The sequence below is a fragment of the Bombus vancouverensis genome, chromosome 2, assembly GCF_051014615.1.
Source record: "Bombus vancouverensis nearcticus chromosome 2, iyBomVanc1_principal, whole genome shotgun sequence".
In the NCBI taxonomy this organism is placed as follows: domain Eukaryota; kingdom Metazoa; phylum Arthropoda; class Insecta; order Hymenoptera; family Apidae; genus Bombus; species Bombus vancouverensis.
Window position 1 is genome coordinate 11,909,717 of NC_134912.1, and position 23,838 is coordinate 11,933,554.

A 23,838-nucleotide genomic window follows, 5' to 3' on the forward strand; every position below is an offset into this window, starting at 1 on the left:
TACTGTTTTTTATATCGCTAAATGATCCATAATAAATAATATTGCATTGAATGACAATGAACATTATTATAAATACAATGGGAAAATATGAAGACTTTTGATGACGAAGATTCTACAATCTGATCGACTATTCAATTAGAAACAATAGAATTTGTTATTCGTTATTCAGAAAAGAAATTCACTAGAAAATAGAAGATAATACAGTGACTGTAAACTATAGTACACTGATGTATACGTGAAACATACATTGTTCGTATCAACAAGAAGTAATCTAAATGCTTTAAAAAATGACGCTTTCGACTTTCGCCATATTATTAAGCACTGATGAAAGGGTTAATGCACAGTGGAGCAAAGATTGATTGGGTCGATTGCTTCTTATAGTCTCGATCGCGTAGGTTTCACGGGAAGTTTATTGGACGCCAGTAGAACGCGGCGGTCGACTTTAGAAAGGGAGATCAGGGATACGAGATATTGGCGAATGAGTGATTTTCCTGGGCAGGTGATTTGTCCATGATATCCTATAAGAAAGGAAACAAGGATCGACGCGTTTCTGTCTGAATCATGGTAAAATTCCACAATGCGGACAATTGTGCGACGTTCGCTGAATTTCGATGAAAGCGAAGAAAACCACTTCGCTTTTCTGTACATGCATTGAAGAAAATCAAACTCTAGAAAATGGATCAAATATTACACAAAAGGGAATAGAAGTTAGTAGTAGTAAATTTGACAATTTTTCACCATGAAGAAAGTTATAAATACATATAAAATATTAAATCAACACGTTTAAACTGTACACTATTTACACGCATACAAATATCTGATGATATAACCGTATTATTTCTAACAAGTATTTTTGATTGTTACAGAAATTCCAAGACGTCGTGACCTACTGGTGAGTCACGTTAAGTTAAACGTGTTAAACGGACAGAAATCAGAGTTCTTAACAAATGAATGCCTCCCCATAAATCTAATGGCAAGCTCTATACCTTCATAAAACGGAAGTTTATGATCGGGTATACGTGACTGTGGTCAGGCCTGACCGATTTGTCATACTTGACCCCTTGCTTAAGTATACAAGAGTCAAGTTTTTCTTCGAAGACTCTTTAAAGAGGTCAGAGAGTGAAACGAACCATGAACATTTAGTCTATAATCATCTAATAATATTTATCATCTCACATAAACTTTATCTCGCTTTTCCATCTAACCTTCTCATTTCCATGCAACTAAAATTATGAACTAGAATGGGTAAACGGCTGGTCAAAAGCTAATTTTACAGTTATAAATAAATTTTATTTCATCCATAAATAACGCTTACGTAGTCCGTATCAAAATATCGAAATTTCCATAGGAATCGCTTTTCTCCCATGTAATAATCGGAGGAATTAAATATTACGACAGTAATAAATCGTAAATAAAGAGAAAGAGATCATTGCAAGGAAATATATCCTACTAACCATGATTAAATGCTGTAATTAACAAAACACCTCGCAAGTATACAATAAAATCTTATATAATCTAAATCCGATAACTATCTTACTCAAACTTAACCCCAAACTGACCAAACATTTTCCAAATACAAAAGAGAAGAACCCTACTTACCTGTCTTAAAATCTCTATCCTTCCACCAAAAAGCCAAGCAAAATCCAAAAATTGACGATACGAGCGTGCGTACCCAAGATTCACGCGAAGCACCTAACAACATCCAATTACACACGGGGTGTCTCGCATAGGGACGTATCACGGACGTCAACCTTAGAAGTTCTCCATTGCCGTTGCGGATGATTAAGGGCCGTAAAACACGGCTAGGGGAGATGGTTCGAGCCACGAATGCGTCTTCGACCATTAATAAGAAACGACGTGTCCTGTCGCACGCGTTGCCGCGATAGATGCGCGAAGCAGTAGGTCGAAGACGAGGAAGAAGAAAAAGGACGAAGAGGAAGAAAAAGTAGCAAAAGAAGAAAAGACGATGGGTGGGGTGGAAGGAACGGTTTCAGACAGGACGAAGGGGTTATTATCTGGGTCGACAGTGGCAGAAACGGCGCGCAGGGGTATATCCATTACACGTTGAGGAAGTTTATTTGCGTCAACGGGACGCATTTTTCAACAGGACGACACCGTGTGGCTACGCCGGGGACGCTTCACTCTATTCGCCGGACAATGGCGTCACGTTGCACAGTTTCATGCTCGTCGACCTGGTTTATTTTTCGTCGCTGGCATTCAATCATGGTGCGCGTATCCTGCTCGCGTACCTTCTAAAGCCGCTATTATGTCGTGGAAAATCAGCGGACCAAGAATGATCCATAACGGACGAAAGACGACACCCGATGGCTTTTTCCTCTCTGCTATATATCCATTCTCGTTCTTAGCTGTATATACATTAGTTTCGTTTCGTTTCGTGTCACGTGTCGACCCGATGCAAAAGTGCTTCTCTCTACGAGCGTTCTTTTGCGCGATTACTTCCTTGGTACATACGTATGTTACAGAACTTTCTTTTTAAAGTTTGTGTTATAGAATGATCGACAGAAAATCTTTTCCGATAATACAGAAATATTTGCATTTCAAACTAGATATTCGTCGATAACAATTTGAAATATTGTATTAATGGAAGACTCCTTTTGGAGTAATTAATTTTGAAGCGGGGCAAGCTGCTGCTACATATCGAAATATCGGTGTATGTTTGAATGTTTGAATGTTTGAATATCGGATTTTGATGAACAGGCTATTACGCTTTGTTACGTTTACGCTTCCGTTTATTATTTACGTGCTCCATTTCTGAGAATTATGTACAATGAAAATCATTAAAAGGATAATTAATATCTGTAAATTTACCCATTTATTTTCCTCGCAAACTTCACAACATATTCCAAAATTTTAAAATGTAGGTCTATTCAAATAGAATAAATGAAAGAAACAACGAGACACTCTCCTAATCGATATTTTACAATGGAATCAAGGGCGGTAATGCAATAATGCACGAAATTGTATCGCTTGCAGCAACCAAACGGAATAATTTTTGGGAACCGAACACCTGGTCCAAATGTATTTTTACATGATCGAAATGTATGCATGCATGATACGTAAAACGAATCATACGAAGCTTAGAGCGGCATTTTCTCGATCCCCTGGATCGTGGGTATCGCTTCTCTCTGTCTTTCATTTTAAAACATTTACGAACGTCGCGTTTCAATGGAAATGAATACCGAACCCGTTACAGCAATTGCTCTTTTATTCCGCGCGCTGCAGCCTGGACGCGGTGTCATTCGAGTTTAATGCATTCCCTGCAACATGAAATTCACTCGATTTCACTCAAAAACCTCGACGATTTTCTCGCGCTGCTCCCGCCCCCCTTTATCGCTGTAACAAAAAATAGATTTTCAAATAGATTCGGAAATTGATATATCGCGTTAAAGTTTTGGTTTAGAGCGTGGAACGATCGATTAACGAGCGGAAAATTAAAAACGAGAGAAAAACGACTATTTCCCGTGGTACCGGAGATTTTTGAATAATAATTTTGGGATGAATTCTGATAGCATATTTTTCTTTGAACGTTCTGATTTTTAAATTGATTCTTAGATCTTTTTTTAAACCACTGTCACGTTATAAAGAATATCTTTATTTAATATAAATTTCTACAAAAAGGTATTTCAACTAATTGCACGAATATTAATTTCACCTAAAGTTAACAATTTTAGTTGATTAGAAATTCACTCCTTACGTCTGAATTCATCTCAAAATGTTACATTAAAAATCAAAATATTCAAAACTCGACATCGCCGTTCGAAGTTTGTACTCGAAACTATTTCTATCGATTCTGAGCACACGAATCAATCAGAACTTCAGCAACGGATACGCTTATCGTCTACGCTTGGTAACATTTCCAGTATCCCGACAGCAGAGTTTAGATAGACTCGTCAGTCAAGCGGTGACTGAAGGCGTCAAAAAGTTTCGTAAATCGTAAAATTCGCCGCGATACACGTTCGAGTTTTCCTATGGAAACTGCATCGCGTCACTTCTCATCGGATGGAAAAAATTTACGTAGAGATCGCTGCATTTGTGTAGGAACGCGTTCTCAGTATCCTGGGATGAAAATAGGATGGAGTGGAATTCGGACGGATAAGATGGAAATTCGTAAGAGCGTATGCGTAACGTTAAGGAGATGGAAGCAATCCTTTTTTTTATTTTCCTAAAATTTAAGTCCAATTCTTGGTACTTCTAGAGTCGTGTATGTGGGTCACTCGTTTAGCTGGAGATTAGGAAATTTAATGGGGATTAAGAGATTAAAAATTGTATTAAACCAATGAATTTTAATTTGTCCCGTTATCGTAATTGGACATATTCTTAAAAGTGGATATTATATTAAAAAGTTTGAGAAATTATGTTTGAAGATATTACATTAAAATACATCTTTGTAGTACTTAAATATTGTAATATAGTTTCGCAGCGTATTTTTTTAAGATTCTATTAAGAATCGTAAATTTCGTAGTACAAACGTTAAGAGCAACTAATACATAATTTATAGAAGTTTAGGAAGGAAGCTTGAAATCTTCTTTCATTACCGATGGCTTCGTTAATATTCAAAGCTGTTGAAACAGTCAGGAAGAATCTGAGATGCTTGAAAACAAAACGTCGTTCGTATCCTACCTGAAAAGCCAATATTACACTGCCATCTCCTTAGTTATTACATTATACATATGTATGTATATGTCATAATCCTACTACAAGATATTAGATTATTAAAATTTAGCACTCTATTAATATTAATAATATCCTCGCGTCAGACATGTATATTTTTCCAAAACTGTTTGCTGCGTTAAGCGAGAGCTTATAAGGCTAAACACCGCTAATTTCCACATCGCGATCATCTCAACCAGGATTTATTTATAGAGTTAGTCATAACACGAGAGGCCTCGTGTACATCGTTTATCGAACGAAGGATTTATCAACGTCCACACGACTCGATCGATCGTGTATTACCAACGACGCCTGTTCACTCTATCTTTCTCGCCTTATCAGCCCTCCGTAACGCTCTACGTTGTGAAAAACTACGTTGCCGGCAATGTTTACGAGCTCGCGAGAACCACTAGCCACCATGGGGTGAGAAGACAAATCCGGCGGCGCTTTTTCCGCTCTGCGAGCGGCTAAAGTACGGGAAAACCGGCCTGGTCAAGCGTATCGGACCGTGCGAGGGGTAAAACGAAACTAAACCAACGCGAATCGAAAGAAGAAGATTCTCGCTCGTGTTCTCATACGGGCAGCTGGTGAGATTATAAGTGAACTAATCATGGATACTCAGATTAGGATTTGGTATTATATCTGACTATGAATGGAATGTTACGCTATGGCAACGTTCAGCCTTGATAGGTGAAAAATGCTGAAAATGTTTACAAATTATAACAATACAATTGATGATAGTAGCGATCTCGTTAATATAATAATTCCTATAATATTAATCGAGGATGTATCCTCCGAAAATTCGCCAGAAAATAAGATGATTTATAATTAATGGATGAAATAAACGTAGAGTTAACGATGGTTAGAGAGTTTGACTAACGCGAAACACACGAACGAATTTAATTACTAACGATGTTTCGTCGATGTCACGTCGTTAAATTATCTCATCGAATCGAATGGAGCAGTCGCGGTCGTGATTGTGCCGCGTTACGCGCCGCTCGATTAGCCGGTAATTATATCGCACGTGACTGGTTGGGGATTCGTAAGCTCACGAACGTTGTTGCGAAACATAGGGAAAACAATAGTGGAAGAAGAGATGGCTCGTTTGTCGTTTGTGTAAAAGAAAATTAATTATAGAAGTTAGTTGGTAGTCTTAGAATATAAGGACGAAGTTAGTGAATATAATTTTACATGCGAACGATGACTTTACAAGCGTCAATCTTTGCAAGTTAGAGGTTATTTGAATATTCTATTCGACGCAGAATTGAAAAGTTATGAAAGACAAGTCTAACTAAAATTTGTAACTTGTCTTGATCTTTAATTTACCATGTTACTAATTGACAAATTATTGTGCGAAAATGTTTTGCGATTCCTTTCCCTCGTGGCCTGAGCGACTTAAGCTCCTATTGAAAGATGTGTATTTCAATAAAAAAAATATTTGAGAACTAATAAGATTTACTCTCTTACAGTCTCTGAAAAAGAGTACTATATCGCACTTCTATGAGATGTTTCTCCATCGATATATCCATCAAAGTTTCAACGTTGGCCAGCTCGTTTCAATTAAATCTTCTTTTACTTAGTCCATTTAGTTCAGCCAGACCGTCGTATATTTTCGTGGCAGAGTCTCAATGTACGTGGTTGCTTTCATGGACCCAACGACTAGCCACGAGTGGTTCTATGCTTTTTATCGATATCTTCTGTGTAGCCTCGTAATCAAGTTTCAACTCTCAATGGACCTACAGAGTTTTCGACGAACAAATAAAAATTCACAGATATGAATGTAATCGCGTTTGCAAATGCATACAGTTCAATTACGGTTCCACGTACAGTCCTAAACACGTCGAAATGAAATAGAATGATTCCTACTGTTCAATGATGTTAAAATACTATTTCGAGATTACTAGATCGATCGAAAAGGAATTAAACAACAGTTTGACCTAGTGAAAAGTGTCTTAAGCGACGAAGAATAAATTGGATGAAATATCGACTAGATAATCACCTGATCTGTCTTGTTCGACGTCTATTTCTTCCTGCAGTATGCCCTTCGAGCTTCTGAAATTTTCAAATTGATATATAAAAATAATGGAACAGAACGATCCTTAGCCCTTAAAAACCCCAAGCGACAATTAAAAAGCAGTCAGAAGTACATAGAGCATTCTACAAAAGATAAATCAATCGGAAAGATGCACCATTCGTTTAACCAACCGAAGGAAATCCTATCTTCCATCGCGATGTCGAATTCACGCGTTCGATTTCACAGTTTTAATCCAATAGTTTGTCGCAGTTTATCCCTGGTGCGAGACTTGGTAAATATTGCCGCTCGTCAAAGTCTGAATTTACCCCGCACGTAGTAAATAAATCCCTCTGTCGCGTACGTCGACTCCACTCCGCAAACTACGAATAGAACGAGGGGGTAGGACGACAGCAAAAAGATAGAGAGCGAAAAGGAAGAGCAAAAAAGAAGAAAAGAAGGCCGTGTTTCCCAGTCGGTCGCATCGACCGTTTTACGAGCTACTTTTACGAGGCTCTTATTTCCTCGCATAACGAGCGTATCAAGTGAATCGTTCTAATTGCTTATCCGATTTAGCCAGATTATGCCGCCAATTTAACCGCGCGCGCATGTCCGACACGATGCGTCGGAGATTCGTTTGTTTTGGCACCTGCCAGCGTCCACGCCGAGCACACGTGACAATAAACGCTGATTGCGTTTCCTCGAGGATTGGTAATTGATGTCGTTACGCGTCCGTGAGTCGCCCAATTTCACCCACATCGCGAGAACAACTATCAGAGCCGCACTGGGAATGCGACGAAGGTCGCGACTCGCTAATCGCCGGTGATGCGTTGTTGTTTAACCTATCGACCGTGGAAGGCGAGATAATTTGTCAATTGGAACGATAAAAGTAAATTATACCGTATTGAAACGTGCAAGGATAAAATTAAAAAAAATTTCTTTTTATATTTTTCAATTTCCGTTATCCTCAAGTGTACTCGCAGGAAACGAACTTCGGGAAATAGAGTTATAACTCTAAATGTTACTAAATATAACACGTAGCCTAAATCACGGTCAGATTACAAGAATGTTCAAACAACTGACTTCATGAACATCAAAATCAAAAGATCGTTCATCATAATCTAAACGTGGCAGCATTCCACTTTAAACACGCTGCACAAAACACACGTGTCCATCAAATCGTTAGCGACGCTCGCATTAACCTCCTACAAACCATAGTAACAACGACGTAGCGGACTTCACGCTCTTATACTCGTAAGCATGGAGCCGATAAAGCAGTCCGATAATAAGGGTAGGTCGTACACAACGATAGTATCTCGCCGGAGGAGCATGGAACGAGCTTTTCACTGCGAGTCGCGGCAAGAATGGCGCACTTTCAAAAAGTAATGCAACCGAGAATGGGCCTTTTAGGGGCGCGGTTACGGGGTGATACATAAAGGCCACCAACAAGACGCGATGCTCCCGCTCGTCGCGTCGTTATCGTTGTTCGCGTCTTTGAAGAACGAGTCGAACCAGACGATAACTCGTCACTGTTATCGTTACTTCGAAGAACGTAACCTAGTTTTCGTGAATGGAGTTCGCGGTCAGTCGCGAGTATGACGCAGCGTTTCTCATCTGATGTAAGGAAAAAAGGAGTGTTATTTGTATCCAATCTTTTCGCGAGATCTCTACCGGATTTATTAAGATTTCACGTGGATTCTCCTTCGTAGGATATAGGAGCGGCGATTTTTGAAGTCCCAAAGGCTACTTTGTTCGTTGTTTTTCATCCTCGAACAAGGAAATCTTTTTGTGGAACGATTATTCCTTTTCCAGCTTATCAAACATTTAAAAAACCTACTACGTTCGACGAACGAATCTCGCTTGATACGTAGATAAATATCGACAAAGGGGAATAATATTCGCTAACAGTCGGCAATAACTCTGTTGTTTTAACGATAATTATTTTCTAACGATCGAACGACACCGCTTAACACAATCCCCAGCGAAAACATATTAAATATTTGGCAACGAAATGTTTGCTTTCAAATATTTACGATCATTATCGAGCGTGTTGTATCGGCGCGGTTTTCCGTGGCTGTGGAATCGCACGGAAATAAATCGGGGCGCGGCCCCGTACAGGGAATTATTAAAACGACGTTTATCGTATAAAGCTGGCCGTAAAAATACACGGAACGGTCGGCTTCCCTCGTGGAAATCTATCGGCCCTGGTATCGCGATCTCTGAAATTTTGTTAAATTGAAACTATCCAAATATGAATCGTCCAGACTCAATATTTCCGCGATATTTTATCAAACATTTGTACGTGGTCAATCGATACCCCGACTATTGAAAATATGGCGAGAAAAAAAAGTGTCTCGCAAATGGAAATGTATTTATGATCGACGATGGGGGCGACGATTGGCACAGCGTTGTCCGGTGATGGACAGACGAAACGAACTGCGACGAGTAACGCCGGGGCCAATCGAGCATAAGCAAATAGATGCAATTACGCGTCGGGGTGGAGAATTGAAATCAGCACGTGCGTTTCGATGCACATGTCAATACGCTGCCGCACGGCTGGATAATTAGATCAAGTTTGGTCATTTATTAGTGTTCTGCTTGCTACGGTCACGTCAATTGGCCCGCTGACTATATACATACTAATCGCCTTTATGTAAATACAAGGAATTTGTAATGGACGGTTTTGGGAATACGTGAAAGACTCACCTTCCTGATACTTTGACGTTTGGTATCCGCGTAACGTTTAGAGCGAATCAGTTCCAAAGCGTATGTTTAATTCGTGATTAGCGTTGGTGTTGGATGCTTCGATTAATATTCGAGACAATAGGACGAACAAAATGAAGTAAATCGTATTTTTATGTTTTGTCACATGCGTACGTTTCACACCAAAGATCTATCAAGCTTATAAAATCATTATATTCGCTGCACGAAATTCGACGTTAATCCAACGAAAAATAAAATTCATTTCCCTTTCAATGTAAGAATTGACAGCAACGTAAAAATGTAATAGAAGTCGAGGAATTCTTTTCTCTTCTAAAACAAACTTCTCTAAAGAACAATCGAAAAGAACGAACTAGACGAAGTAAAATTAATACATCGAAATATTCTTTGGCAAGGTAAGTCCAGAAACGAAAGTCCTTTCAACGGCAGACATTGTCTATTAGATGTGCTCTCTTAGCGACAATCGCGTTAATTGAGATATTCTGTTCTCGTGGACGTTAAATAGAAATATTCTATGCATAAACACGATATCACCGGTAGCTCCTTCGGTGATTCTCGTCCGATATGCAAAAAGGATTGACACTCGAGAGGCCGAAGCTGCTGCTGTCGCTGCTACTTACACGTTCATCGAATAGGACGTCGCGATGTCGTCGCACGACTTCCAGCAGTTGAAGGGACACGGTTACCATGTTATTTCATTTCTCGAAAGTGGTTCTGGCAGCGGCGAGATAAGCTCGTCCACGGGAAAGGACGTTTTCTCATCAACTCGAAGACGAATCGCCCGGTGTCTCTTCGGCCTGCAACTGGAATTACGTTGCGCATATACGTGAAAGCAATTTCGGACGAAACAAAAGAATCGCCGCCTCGTCATGGTAATAATGGCAAGTTATCCCAATTCCCGTTTGTCCTGTTCTGCCGGCTCATATCGCGCGAGCAGTTCGCCAGACAATTCACGAATCGCGTTCAGTTCATTCGAATCCTTGATTACCCGTTTTGTCATTTAATCTTTTTGCCTCGTGGTATATTAGAGAAGCTTAAGCGTTTCCACTTTTAGTCACAGAGTACCACTTTTTAGTCGCTGTTGTTTTTCCAGCGGAGATATTATTTTTATTTATGCGTGGAAACTTCGTTCAGGAAGTTCAGGAACGAAGCTTCGACAGGTTGGTAAAAATTATTGTTATTAGACCAGTGTTGCATCGAGGATAGAAATAGCTGTAGGATTTTACAAATGTGTGACTTCTTGATGTTCTCGCTAGGATTTATGGTACCAATGTGAGTTTGAGATCTCGAGGATAATTATTTTTTTATTAAAAAATATATATACATCTATAATTGCATCTTTTTCATGTGATACGATGTAGAACACGAATATTAAAAAATGCATACAGTTTTTTACTATATCACCTAAGATTCCTAAAATGAATGTTTATTCCAGTAAGAAGATATCTTGGTGCGAACAGAATATTAGATTTTTAAAAATAATTGAATATGAAACAATAAATAATTTACTTAAAACTCGCGCGAATAATCTGCCAGCACAATAACACAGGCGAGTTCTCAATTTCCTACTTCTTAATTTTGTACTTGTAAATGTTCAATACTCGATCATCCCATTCCTCCATTACATAAGCCGAATTCGCAACACATCATCGCTACACAATCGCTTCGCGATCTCGTTAAAACGATCCGCCGATTTTACGTACCTTTGCTCTCGGTTATTATTTCCCTCTGGAGACTTTCGCCGAGGAGAAAAAACTGGGACGAGATCGAACAAGAGTGAAAGCGCTTAAAATTCTGCCTAAGAGAAGCGGGTACGTTGCGTCAATACACGCGACCGAACAAAAATTGCCTCATTATTTTTTTCCATCGAGAGAATGGTCAAAGAGAAAAGAAAAAACAAAGAAAGAAAACTAAAAAAGAGCAAAAGAAGAAGAAATAAAAGAGCAGAAGAAGAGGAGAAGAGGGAAGAAAATATGAAGATACACGTGCACCAGGCTGTGTATGACGAAATCACCGATACAATCGGTTTCGCGTGCAAGGGCCGAAGGAATCGATCGATTTCTGTACCGGTACGCGTATCGATGAAACGCTGGACGAGAAAGCTGCACTGTTTTTTTACTCGAACACGCCGGTAATGCGCCTCTTTCTCGATCGAACGAGGGTTAATAATCCTGCGAGGCGAGTACGGTGATTAACCGGAGTGGTGTGTGATCTCTGGCTGAAAGGCGCGTACAAAAGGGGCCAGTCGATGACGAGAAAATCGACTACCGGTCATGAATATATTACCAAGTTTCTCCCTGTATTAATTCGTTAATGGACCGGCTCCGGAGTGTCGAAACAAGATTCTCGAGAGACATCATCGATACACACGGTGTTCCTCTTTGATCTCGATTTTTCTTGTCCTTCTTTTTTTTCTCGTTGATCAACCTGGTTGTCGCTGACGAGAATCGCAGCAGCGATTTTTCGTTAATTATTTTTATTATTTAATTGGACGTCGGTTAATGGGGCTGGTGTTAAAATGATTTACACTGTTACTTTAGGACATCGCGTTTGATTGGCTGCGGTCGCCAGCCTGCCGCTTTTTTCACCGCTCCATTTACTTTATCTGGAACATTATCGGAAGTTTTATACCTTGTATTTCGTGCGGCTGGTCATTAATCCGAGAGACTTGTTTTTCATAGCGGTCTGAAAATGAGATCTTCATTTGATATTGATTTAAAATGGTACGTTTTAAAAATGTATGTCGAGAAACAAACAGTTTTAACAATTTAACTTCGAGCCCTTTCTAAAACAAAAATACGATTCATAGATAATATATTCTTATTATCCATTTAATATTCTAGTCTCTTTAATAAAAGAAAAGATAGTATATTAAGTAGAATACAAGACGTAACTCGAAGCAGTAAATTATCTACGATTAATTCGACCAGCAATTCCAATGATCGCAATTAACTACATAACAAGCACTAGTTCGTACCAATCAAAGATCAAAGCCATACACCCCGACCAATTCACTTTTATCGCTAACGACGACTTCTAATCGCTGCCAAACGAGCCACTCTACCCTTTGACGTCTACTCTGTGAAACCCAGAGAAGGAAAAAAACTAAAAAAAAAAGAAGGTAAAAGATTGACCAGCAAGCCGAGAGAAGCGGAGTATGTATTCGTGGCTTACGAAGGAAAATCACATCCGGTTGATCGGTTTTGGCGTGGACCACCGGTGCCGGCGTCCACAAAGTGACGAGGATATCCATTATTTGCCTATGAGCCGACGCCGACGGGGTCAGAGGTGTCAATTAAACCGAAATGGTACGCTAATGAACAAAAGCTCCGCGTAATCCGGTGTACGAGGACCTATTATTAGCGTGTCACGTAAGTGGTTTTCTTTCGCCTGGCATCCGGCCCGGGGTAGATAATAATTGGCCGCGGGACCGGAAACCACACCGGTGGGAATATCTCAACATCTAGGCTGTCGGCCAACTTAAGAGACAATTATTCTCAGAATTTTTTATTCGGTTTACATACTCACGCGGTCGTTTAATGCTGGTCAAAGTATTCGTCTTGCCTCTTCCTATTTGATGAACACTTTTGGCATCATGTTTTTCATTAAGTGTGTAAACAAGGGAAGAGTTGGTTATAAAATTTCGTCGTTTGTAAAAATTCGATTTATTTTTTACGATATCGCAGATCAAACGATAATTTAAATTAAGATACGTGGTTTGATTTGACATATTTAAATTTGACAAAGTAATGAACCATTTATGCAGGCTAGAGATATTGTAAGAGTTCCTTCATATTTCACTTCTTCTTTAAAATAAACCTCTCAAAGCAACGCAGCTTTTAAACGTACAATTATATAAGACGAAAGCAATATCGAATTATTCATTCAGACAAGTCTTAAAATACAAAGGCTCTTATCGACACGTGGAGCGAAGTTACGCGTTCAAAGTTTGTCCTCTCTCCCTGGTTGCATCACGCCTCGTTACATCGTCCGATTACTATGATTGACAAGAATGCAAAAAGATTATACAAAGAGAACGTCGTGCAAGGCATACTCTCGGCGATGTCTGGTTCTTCTGACACGATCTACTTACCGTTCGAAAAATACGCTATTATTATTTCCCTCGTTTCTTACCTCGTAAAAAACCAACGACGAAAGATTTCAAGGGGAAAAATAACAGAGTGTCCCTTCCGTAAGAGGGACAATTACCAGACGCAGGCCTGCAATTACCGTTTAAAAAGGTACACAGCTTCGAAAGAGGTCTCGCAACAGCGGATTTTAGAAATTGTTACGAGGGGAGCATGAACGCCTACGAACGACTTTCTCCGTGGCCGTAATGTTCCCATGCAAAGTCGATGGTAATCGATGAACACGCGACTCGATCTCGACAGGCCACGGGCGAACAATTTATTTCTGTGGCGGCGTGGCACGCGAAATGAAGACGTCACGAGTAGAAATTTTAAATGGGCCCCGCGTGTTTGTTTTAGCCAATCCTGTCCGCGCGAAATTATGCCCCATTGAGAGATATCATCGCCGGAAAAAAACCTAAAGAAGACCGTACGATTGAAGTTACATGCGATAGTTTCGTTTCCACCGGTGAATCTGCTCGATCGAAACTTTCTTCCCTGTAGGCGCATCAGCGAAGATCAGTAGGATCAACTACTATTTCCTATGCAAACTATGATAACTCGTTTACCAGAGATTTCTCGATACAAAGTGTGTATTTTGAAAGAACGGATCATGCTAGATCAATGCGTTCACTGTCCATCGAATTTTTATGACTTATGTTTCGCTAATTTCCACGCAAGATCTCTTTCTGTATAAAAATATCTGCAAAACTGTACGTATATTACGTGTGTGTACTACATGTAAAAAAAAATATGATGAAGTTTTTTAAAAAGTTTGTAATTGTTTATTTGAGATGTATCTAGTGACTGTAATGGCTCTCGACGAACAAAGAAGAATGATACCGATGAAAAACTATTATTTTCCAACTGAAAGATTTATCCGCGCGATGTATATTCTGGTCAGTTGCATGGTAGCAAATAACATACTCATATGGAGTATACGCAAGCAAATACTCGTTTCTATTCAGTGCATTGATTATACTACAGATTGGAGTACTTTTCTATGGATTTCAATCTATTTCTATCCAAGCTTGAAAACCCTGAATGTCCTGCCTTTACGATTCTATTCAACAATTTATATAAAATCGACTACCTCTTTTTGTTTTTTTAAATAAAAAAAAAATAATCGACAAAAACAATGAAAAAGAAACAGCAAAGAAATCAAAGTAAACACAGAGAAGGAATGGATGGCGGTGTAATTTCTCAGTGTGAACCCGAGTTACGTCTTCTCCAGCGTGTATGCTCGTCCCATTAGCAACAGACGAAAGTGGTATACCGTGTTTTGCATACCGTTGAAAATTTCGATCGCGTGACAAACCGCGAAAGCTGCGCCCAAGGTACCGCGCGATCTGGTCGACATTCATTATCCGACTATGTTCCCTCGATCCCGATAATTACACATTCGTCCCGTTTTTCTGGCCTGGCGCAATGCCACTTACCGTTGACCCTTGAACCACACGCCGGAGTACCGTTCTTTGATTACCAAACAGCGCTTTCGATATCGAATCTTGCCTTTTACCGCACGCGGCGTCTTCTTCTTTCCTCTGATGGCCCGTGAACTGTACAACGACACGCGAAAAGTAGAAATCGAACAGAAACGGAAAGTAACGGTACATCCAATTGGTGGGTTAGTACAGAAGTCGCGAATAAAATTGCAAAGTGGTCAAATTTCTCTTTGAAATGTACATATATGAATATTTTTCTAAAATTTTATATTTCCCATATCCCTGGCGCCAAATTTTGGAAAAATGTTATTCTGAAATTGTAATCGTAATTTTGGATAAGGTGTGCGTTATTGTTTATATTCAATATTTAAAATCTCTATCGCAAATTATACAAATATATAGACGAAAGTTCTGCAACGAAGTTAATCGATAGGTTTTAGGTTGTTAAATTAGTATTATATAATATACGTATAATAATAGAAGAACATATTCTTCTGCAGTGTGGTATCTACTTCACTTCATATTTTATGCAATAGTAATATCCTTAGAAGGAATTTCATGATTTAATACGCGAGTCCATCTTACGAGCTTATGATAAAATAATAGAATAATCCAGAGGGTATATAGCATAGAGATATAACACAAGATAGGTGCTGAAAACTTGAGGATGTACTTTGGAAAATGTACGAGACAAAATGTGTATTGTATATAGATACTCTGTTATGCGCCAATAACCTTAAATAGCCCACGTATAACATAAATTATCAAATTCTTCTTAATAACATTACAGACTACTTTATACCTACTATATTCTCCTTTATCGTGTTATATTCGATTTTCATCAAATTTAAATATTTACTATCTATCTTTCAATTCTCACCATGATAACTCTAGTGCTAAAATCGTTCTGCCCTCATCGTTCTGATCATCAAATTTAATCAGAAAATTATACCGCCCAATAAACTCATCCTCAATTTTAACTTAACATTGGCCACACGGAACGATGCGTCGAGACGTCAGACATCGCTTCTTGAAAACACGCCGACGTTTAATTACCTCCGTAGCGTGTCTTATCGAGCCCACGCCAAAATGCTTAATTATACGACGACGATCAAGCGTTTTACCCCCCGCAGACAGGCCAGTTTTATTCGTTACGCCACGTTTACATTAACTATCGATCAGCAGGGGAGAACAGCGGGATGAAAGGGTGAAAGAAAGGAAAATTTGGTGTTCGGACGCCCGACGACGCTCTTTTATGACTTCTCCATCGTTGGATGGTTCATACATAAATGCGCATATAAATAACCATGATTGGCCATTACGAAAAATTAAGTGCGTTCCTTTAAATGTCGGCGGGAATTAAGAGCGGGTAATTTTTCAGCGTGAACTCGAGTTACGTCTCCTCGGGGTAACTCGACCACGTAACATTTATATCGAAAACCATGATTTATTAGTTCGAGATACTGCAACGGATACGACGTGGCTTACTTCTTTTTATTTATCTTTGAGTTTATTTCCCTTCTCTGTTTTTCTTCTTACCGCTCGAGCGGTACGTACTTGCCGAGTACCGTTTCGATGCTCGCTCATCCATTCTTTGGTAAGCTACCATCTCCTGCAATTAACCGAAGTATGTATTTATATCGAAAAATGTGAATTACTTGATTAGTAAGTACGAAGTAGGTTATGATAGCTTTTTTCTTCGTTTAATACGAACATATTCGGTAAACAAGATTCCTGTGATCTTCAGTCATGCTGGTATAATTTTAAAATAAATCCAAATTGCACGTAATAATTAATAAACATTTATAGATAATGTGATTTTCATGTTCGTGCATATCAGTTTCTAATAATAATTTTTTAAACATTCTGAATCATTGACGACGATAGGGAATATGGGGTTATTCACAATCCCCTAAATCACACGAACTCCATTTATGAATCACCCTGACCAAGAATACGCACCCTCGTAGGTAAGCCATACGCATGTTCCACACGCTTCATTCAATAGTTCGATCGTAATTTCCTCATTCACGTATTTACGAAATTCGACAATCACCTAGTTTTACTATATGCTAATCCCCATTGAGAAGAACATGACTGAAAATCAATACGTTTAACACTTCCCCATTTTTTCCATATTTTTCAATATTACAGGACTATACATCTTTCACTGATATCCAAATCCCCAGTTACACAAGCCAATAACAAATACAAGATGCAATAATCCTAATACGAAGAACGAACGCGTGTTTTGCATCCTGAACGCAAATACGCTCACCTTCGACGCCATAATTTCCGAGCGTTTTGAAGACCAAGTCATACTTCTTCGACAATTTATTGCGTCGCGTATTCTAGAAAAACTTGAGTTACTCTCCGCCTACCCGACAGTAACAAAACTCGTTCGACATACATCTCCACGGTGGAGACGTAGTTTAAAATAAATCACGCGGCTCGATAAATCCTGTCAGGTTTCATCCGTGCGCGAATTCCTCTCCGCGAGATCACCAAGGTTCACGTGACAGGAGAAAACCACGAAACGAAGGAACAATCGGTGATGGACGCGAGACTGCGCGACGTGCCACGGCGACAGAGTGTTCTCCCGTCAGGCAAGATGAAGTCGTTAATCCGCTCAAGGGGTCGAATTAAAGGTCCCGTTGTAATAGTTGTAATGACTGGGCGAATCGAAGTCCACAGAATCGTCGATGTCTTGTACGCCGGCCCCGGGGTCTTGTTAGCCTGCCACCAGGGTCATGGATAAAGCAAACAGACGGGAATCTTCGTGACAGCGGCGGCGTGTAACCACGTGAGTAAGCAGCGATCGAGTCGAACATATCCGTCCATTCGCCAACTATCGAATCTCGATGATACGAATGATACGAGAAACATGCCGATTGCGCTGGCAGAAAAAGATTCTCGTATTGTTTTACAAGCGACTATTTGCGCTACGAGAGGGCACGATCCTGCTTATGTCACGGTTCTTGTGGGTTAAGCTTGCTATTTTATTGGGTCATTCTTTAAGTAATTCGATTCGTTCGAATACGTATATCAAACGAAGATAAAGAGTTTTGGTAAAATTAATCAACGATGAGTACCATTAAGTGGTTGACTTGAACTCAACTTATTGGAAAATCGCGTTACTTGTGAGATGATCTAACCTGGACAATCTACAGCGTTTGGACTGTTAAACAGCATTATAGTGTCTTTCAATAGAGCGATGTTTAAATATAAAACACTAACTGATTTATAAATACAAAATACTATATTGGTTTTAGTCTAAAATACTTATTCAGAATAACGTCTACTACATCTTCTCGTGTAAGCTAGTGAATTCATAGTTTTGAAAAACGTTGTCTCCTAAAGATCTGGTATCTTGTAAAATTCAGATACCATTGTTCGTGGAGACTATGTCAGCGTTCCGTGAGATCGAGAATAGATTTCTAGGGAACTATCGAGAGACAGGTTTATGAATTTTTGAAGGCGATCCATCGGTTCGTAGCCGACCACGAGAGCTTTCCTGTTGGACATGCTGTGAAAATTATGAATTATTCATGCCGCTTTATTATCGTCACACTGTTACGTCGTCTGCAGAGTAACTCTATCTTGAACGCGGACACGAGCCGGGCCGGCTTCCTTCCATTTCAATATGGATTCTGTTCTCCGGTGACGTAGCAGTCTAAGGTTTCACTCGGCTTTCCTTCGACAGCCTGGGCTTCATGTAATGCTCGGAACCAGCAGTATTCTCGACTGGACCGATCGAATCGATCGGAGGGAAGGTTTCCAGTATAAAGCGTCTGACAAGGTGATGTAATCGGATGAATATCGACGCTGTAGAAAGAAGATGCTGGGGTATAGTTATGAATTACAATTTTGCTACAAAATATGTAATTTTCCTTCTCTGTACGTCTTTGCTTAGATCTATTTCTTATTTACTTATTTATTTATTTATTGCTCGTACATAAATTGGAATCTTTGATTTCGTTTCATTAGAAGTACATTTAAATTGAAAATTTGGAGATAATTGTTAGGAGGGTATATCAATGATGAAGGGTAAATCGATGTTGTTTAATAGATGCAATTACGATATCGCGGATATGCTAGTGCTCTTTGGAATATTTAGCTCCGATTCACGTCAAATTAGCCACCAGAAACGACACGACTAGTTTACCTTGATAGTCATTAATAATTTACAAATGCTGCACTGTGCTTGGGAGAATATATACGAGTGGACATATATGATCCATCTATATTTGCTGTATAACATACCTGTAGAGTTTGCACGTATAAATACGCAGCATTTGATGCAATTCAAAACACTGCCTTCGTAATATCATGTTGAACAAGTATGTATATCCATCTGACGTTGTTAATAATCGAGAGTGTCGCGATGTCTGATACAAGCGTAATTTTTGTAAGAAATCATCAACAGAAGGCTGTTGGGAAATTGACGAAACTGATTTCTTCTTCTTGAATCCACTACGATCAATAGTATAAAAATGTTCATAGGGACAAATTTAATATCTATCTACGGTATTTCTTTTATCAATTTTATTATAAGAAATATATATGCTACATGCGCCATGAATCTTAATATTTTTATTACAAATCTTCTCATATGTATGCAGAATATATCTACCTAGTTAATCATAAATTATTGTTCCTTTGACGTAGTTATTTGATAATTGACAAATTTATGTAATAGGATTAAATTTAACTGGTAATATTTGCTCATCAAACTCGAACATCAAAGAAACGAAATTTGCACCTAATTCAATATAAATAAAAAATTCATGATTAAAGTTTAGACCTCGGTCGCGCATATACTTTTCCATTTAATTACGATCTCCATCGCCGCAGTTTACTACTGCATTACCTTCTTCAATCACCCGAAATTTCCTATTAAATAGAACAATCTCGCTAAAACCTCGAGCACAAATTGTCCGGAACCGTTCGAAATCGCGTTGATCGATTCATGTGATTACATATCGGCGCCGGATATACGACATAATGTTCACTAAAACCGGCTTCATTTTCTGTTCATATTTCACCGACGGCGAGGAGCCGCGCGGGAGAGAGTGGGAATAACTAATTTCAGCCGTGAACCAGAGGCGCACGTTTATAAATCACCGGCCAACGAGATAGTCTATCAAAATCTCCCAGTCTTATTTCACTTTATATCGAGCGCATTTACTCTCCGCGACTTATCGCGGCTACGAACGCTAACCGGGGTAATTGTTCACGGACTATCGCTCCACCGGTAGATACCACTTGGAAATATTCGTCGTGGACAGCGCGTAAATAGAGCTCGGATGGGATCGAAGCCCACTCGTAAATTCGACGCGAGTAAAATCGGCGAAAGTTACCGCCAGGCCGAGAATCAATTTGATTACTTCCGATTTTCGAGTTACGATCGCAACGGGAACGAACGCTGTCTCTGTGTACAATACGAATTTGGAAAATTTTAACAGCTAAAAGGGGTTTAAAAGTGGCAGTATTCTCTTTAGAAATATGTTTACGATCAATCAAATCCCTTTCGGTATTAGTTGTAAGATTTAATACTAATTAAATAAATATACATTAGAATTGAATAAAGAGTATCAAATTTATACCTCCACATGATGATGAAAAAGGTGATGATATATGATTCGCAAGACCGTAACATCGTGTGTTCCAAGTAACATAGTAATCAGCAAAACCTCACATATGCCACAGTAAAACTTTGTATTACTTTCGCCAATAGAGTCATCAGTAAACACCTTCTTAATAGGATGCACGCACACGAACGTGTTACAGCTCTCACCGAAAGCTCGATTTGCCGAGTTGCATAAAAGGAACAGAAGGACACAAAGAACCCAGTAATGAACTGTATAAAAGCATTGTCACACCACGAGTCATCAAACACACGTTCGTCAAAACAGGCGAGAGCGTCGAACGAAATTACGGACAAACATCCATCAACCGGCCGCGGCACAATGGGTGTCAAGTATAGGTGCGATACGGCGCTCGCGCGTTGCACACGAAACAGTACCATTCACAGCTCAAGGGTCCTAATTTTCTCTGCCATTAGGTCAGTCGGGAGAAGAATTACAATCGGTAAAGGGCGGCTGCATTTATCTTTTCGGAGCGGGCGGTTAACAGATGTCGAACGGGATCTTCGGCAGCTGTTTCGCCAAATGGCACCGTGGAAGCTTAAACTATTCGTCGCGGCGTCGAATCGAAACCGAAGAAACAAAAGGCTAATAGGCCTCCTCCCATAAATTCGTAATCTCGTTTCGTTCGAAGCTTCTTCGCGAACCACTCGATGGAAGCTGCGATCCTCCGAAGATTTCCACGACTCGAGGCGTGTATCGGTCGGCACGGCCTCGAGGAATTTCGACCGGCCAATTTATGCCTGAGCAGCCAGGCCCTTTTGTGCCGTGCCGCTTCGGGCATTGCGCGCATAATTTCAATATCGTCCCGCGGTCAAACCAGAGAAAGCGTTCAGTCACGAGGAAGACCAGTCGCGACTAGCTTTGCTTGGAGGAAAGAGGCTTCGAGTTAATTTTTCGTCGGCTCGAGAAACTCGTTTCCTCGAATCGTTGGGTGATTACAACGAAGAAAGAGTTACGCGCTGATTTCGGAGAATTTTGCTGGTAATTCAGCTTGGAAAATGTTTATGTAGGTGTGTTTGTATGGCTATTTGTACAATGTTTTGCAGTGAAATTGGATTTTCTGTACTATTGTGTAATTAATTTTCTAACGATTTGGACTTAGTTTTATATGGACGAAAATGTGATGACAAGATGAGATAATTTAGTAATAATAGCTGTGAATTCGTAGTCCTGCATTTGTAATGATTTCTGTAGATAAAACTTATACGTAAAAGATCGACTTACTTCTTGAAACTTGTGTTAATTCTGTCAAAAATATATATTCATTTTTGACGTACTGTTTGAAGCTTACTGAAGACCCGAAATTGATTAAACGTTGAGTTGCCATTACCTGAAACGAACAAGAAGCAAAATTATTAATTATGGAAGTTTAGTTTTCATGGTTTGATTTTAACTTAGTAGGAGCCAATTTCCTTTTACTTTAATTGACACTGCTTGATCAATAACTAGTTCAGATCCAAGTAAGTAACTAGTTTTACAACATCAGCTAACTCTTCGAAGACTTAAATGTCTTGCGTTGACAATTGATAGACTCTTAATTAAAGTTCATTAATTAAACGGCTTATCGAACAACACTGTAATTACTAGAACACCGAGACATTTAGCTCAGCGCGCCATTTACTTGCAATCTAATCTCCTTAACTAATCTATGCGTTACTTTCTAGAACCTAGATGGATTTGTAACGCGTTTACATGCTATCGAAAATAGATTAGGCTAAGTTTTTAAAAAAATTCTGCTCGTTAAACTCTAATTTGTTTCGGTAAGGAGCCTTTTTTCGTTACTCGACACTAAATCATAGATATAGATTTAACGACAGCTACTTCACAACTATGTTGCAAAAATTATTACTTGCATAGCTATCAGCTCTAAATCTATAATCTCTTTATTTGCACCAATTCCACGCGTATTTTATATTCTACTTTTACCTCAACCGTATTGAATATGCAAGATACCTACGCGGTACGTCTTGTATTTTAATACTTAAATACAACTTATATTATTCAACTCCACGTGTGTATATAAAATTTCCTACTGTAGATAAAAATTTTATTTTAATTTCAACAAATTGCTATTTAAAACAAGAATGAAAATACAAGAGTTCGAGCAAAAATAATTCTGTGAAAAACAGAATAAAAGAGATAAGTTCGATTAAGTTGGATGAATTACAACGAATTCCACGACTGAAATTCAAACGCATTTGCTTGAAATTCGAAGAAAGTCACGTTTTCAAGTCTTCAAATTAGGAGGTAGAGTCATGTTCCTTCGAAACGATATTCGCGGACGGTCTCTGAGGAGCGAGGTCACGTGAATATGTTCTGGAAGGGCTGAACGAGCGCGTTGCATGACGAAGGCGTGCGAAAGTTCGCGTGTCACGGCGGAAATGGAGCATCCTGGCAAACTTCGAAAATAAAATTTCGAGGAAATCGAAATCCTTGTTAAGACGGCACGCAAAGAAAGCGAACGTATTCCGGGATCTGTCCACAACATGAAGTCTCACATCCACAACATTCACCTCGACATGTATTTTCGTATTTAAAATGTCGAATGCATCGTTTCGTTAATGGGATTCAGTGGAATCGATAAAACGCAATCAAAGCAAACAAGATTGAGACGAAATTGATATAATCTAGCGCTAAATTCACTTTTCATGAAAGTGAGATATACTCGGAACAGGATTGTGGTTTCAAAGGGCAGGTTGAGCAGTAAATTGGTTCCTTCACATATCTTCTTGCTTATGGCTCCACCCAGGGAACGCTTCCTTTTGTCGTAGCACAGACCACAGGAAATTTTCTTCGTTGTGCCGCTGTCGGTATTTTTTATGCCCGCCGCTATTGTGAACACGGAGTCGGATTAAAGCCTCGGAAAGCTTTTATACGATCAACTGATGCTGATCTGAACGCTTGTCACCTGCATTTTATTAGATTTATCTATGAAAGGAATTTCTGTCATTTTTAATATTTAGTATTTTACGTTTTTAGTCTTTTCTTTCAATAAGATATAAATCAAAACTTTAATCCTCGATAAATAGACTACTGATATCAAAAAGGAAAAAAAAAATAAGAAAAGGTCCAATAGAGACGAGATACAATAAATTTAGATTTTGCCCTAGATGCGGGAAATGATCGTAGAATCGGAATATTTTCCGGAGAAATGCACCCGAGAGTAGAATATGCAAATATTGGTTCATACGCGGCTGGAATTCGAATTCAACGCC

The 23,838-nt window shown here is 39.2% G+C and overlaps 1 protein-coding gene and 1 long non-coding RNA gene across 7 annotated transcripts in view; one reads left to right on the top strand and one right to left on the bottom strand.

Annotated features, from left to right (window-relative positions):
- LOC143305150 (uncharacterized) overlaps positions 1-2,762 on the top strand; it is a 107,704-nt gene extending 104,942 nt beyond the window's left edge. The window contains exon 3 of the long non-coding RNA XR_013061868.1: positions 867-2,762. This is a non-coding gene — a long non-coding RNA (uncharacterized LOC143305150). The remainder of the gene's footprint in view (positions 1-866) is intronic.
- Positions 1-23,838, bottom strand: part of kug (FAT atypical cadherin kugelei) — a 500,026-nt gene that overhangs the window by 260,021 nt on the left and 216,167 nt on the right. The gene's annotated exons all lie outside the window — the stretch shown is intronic.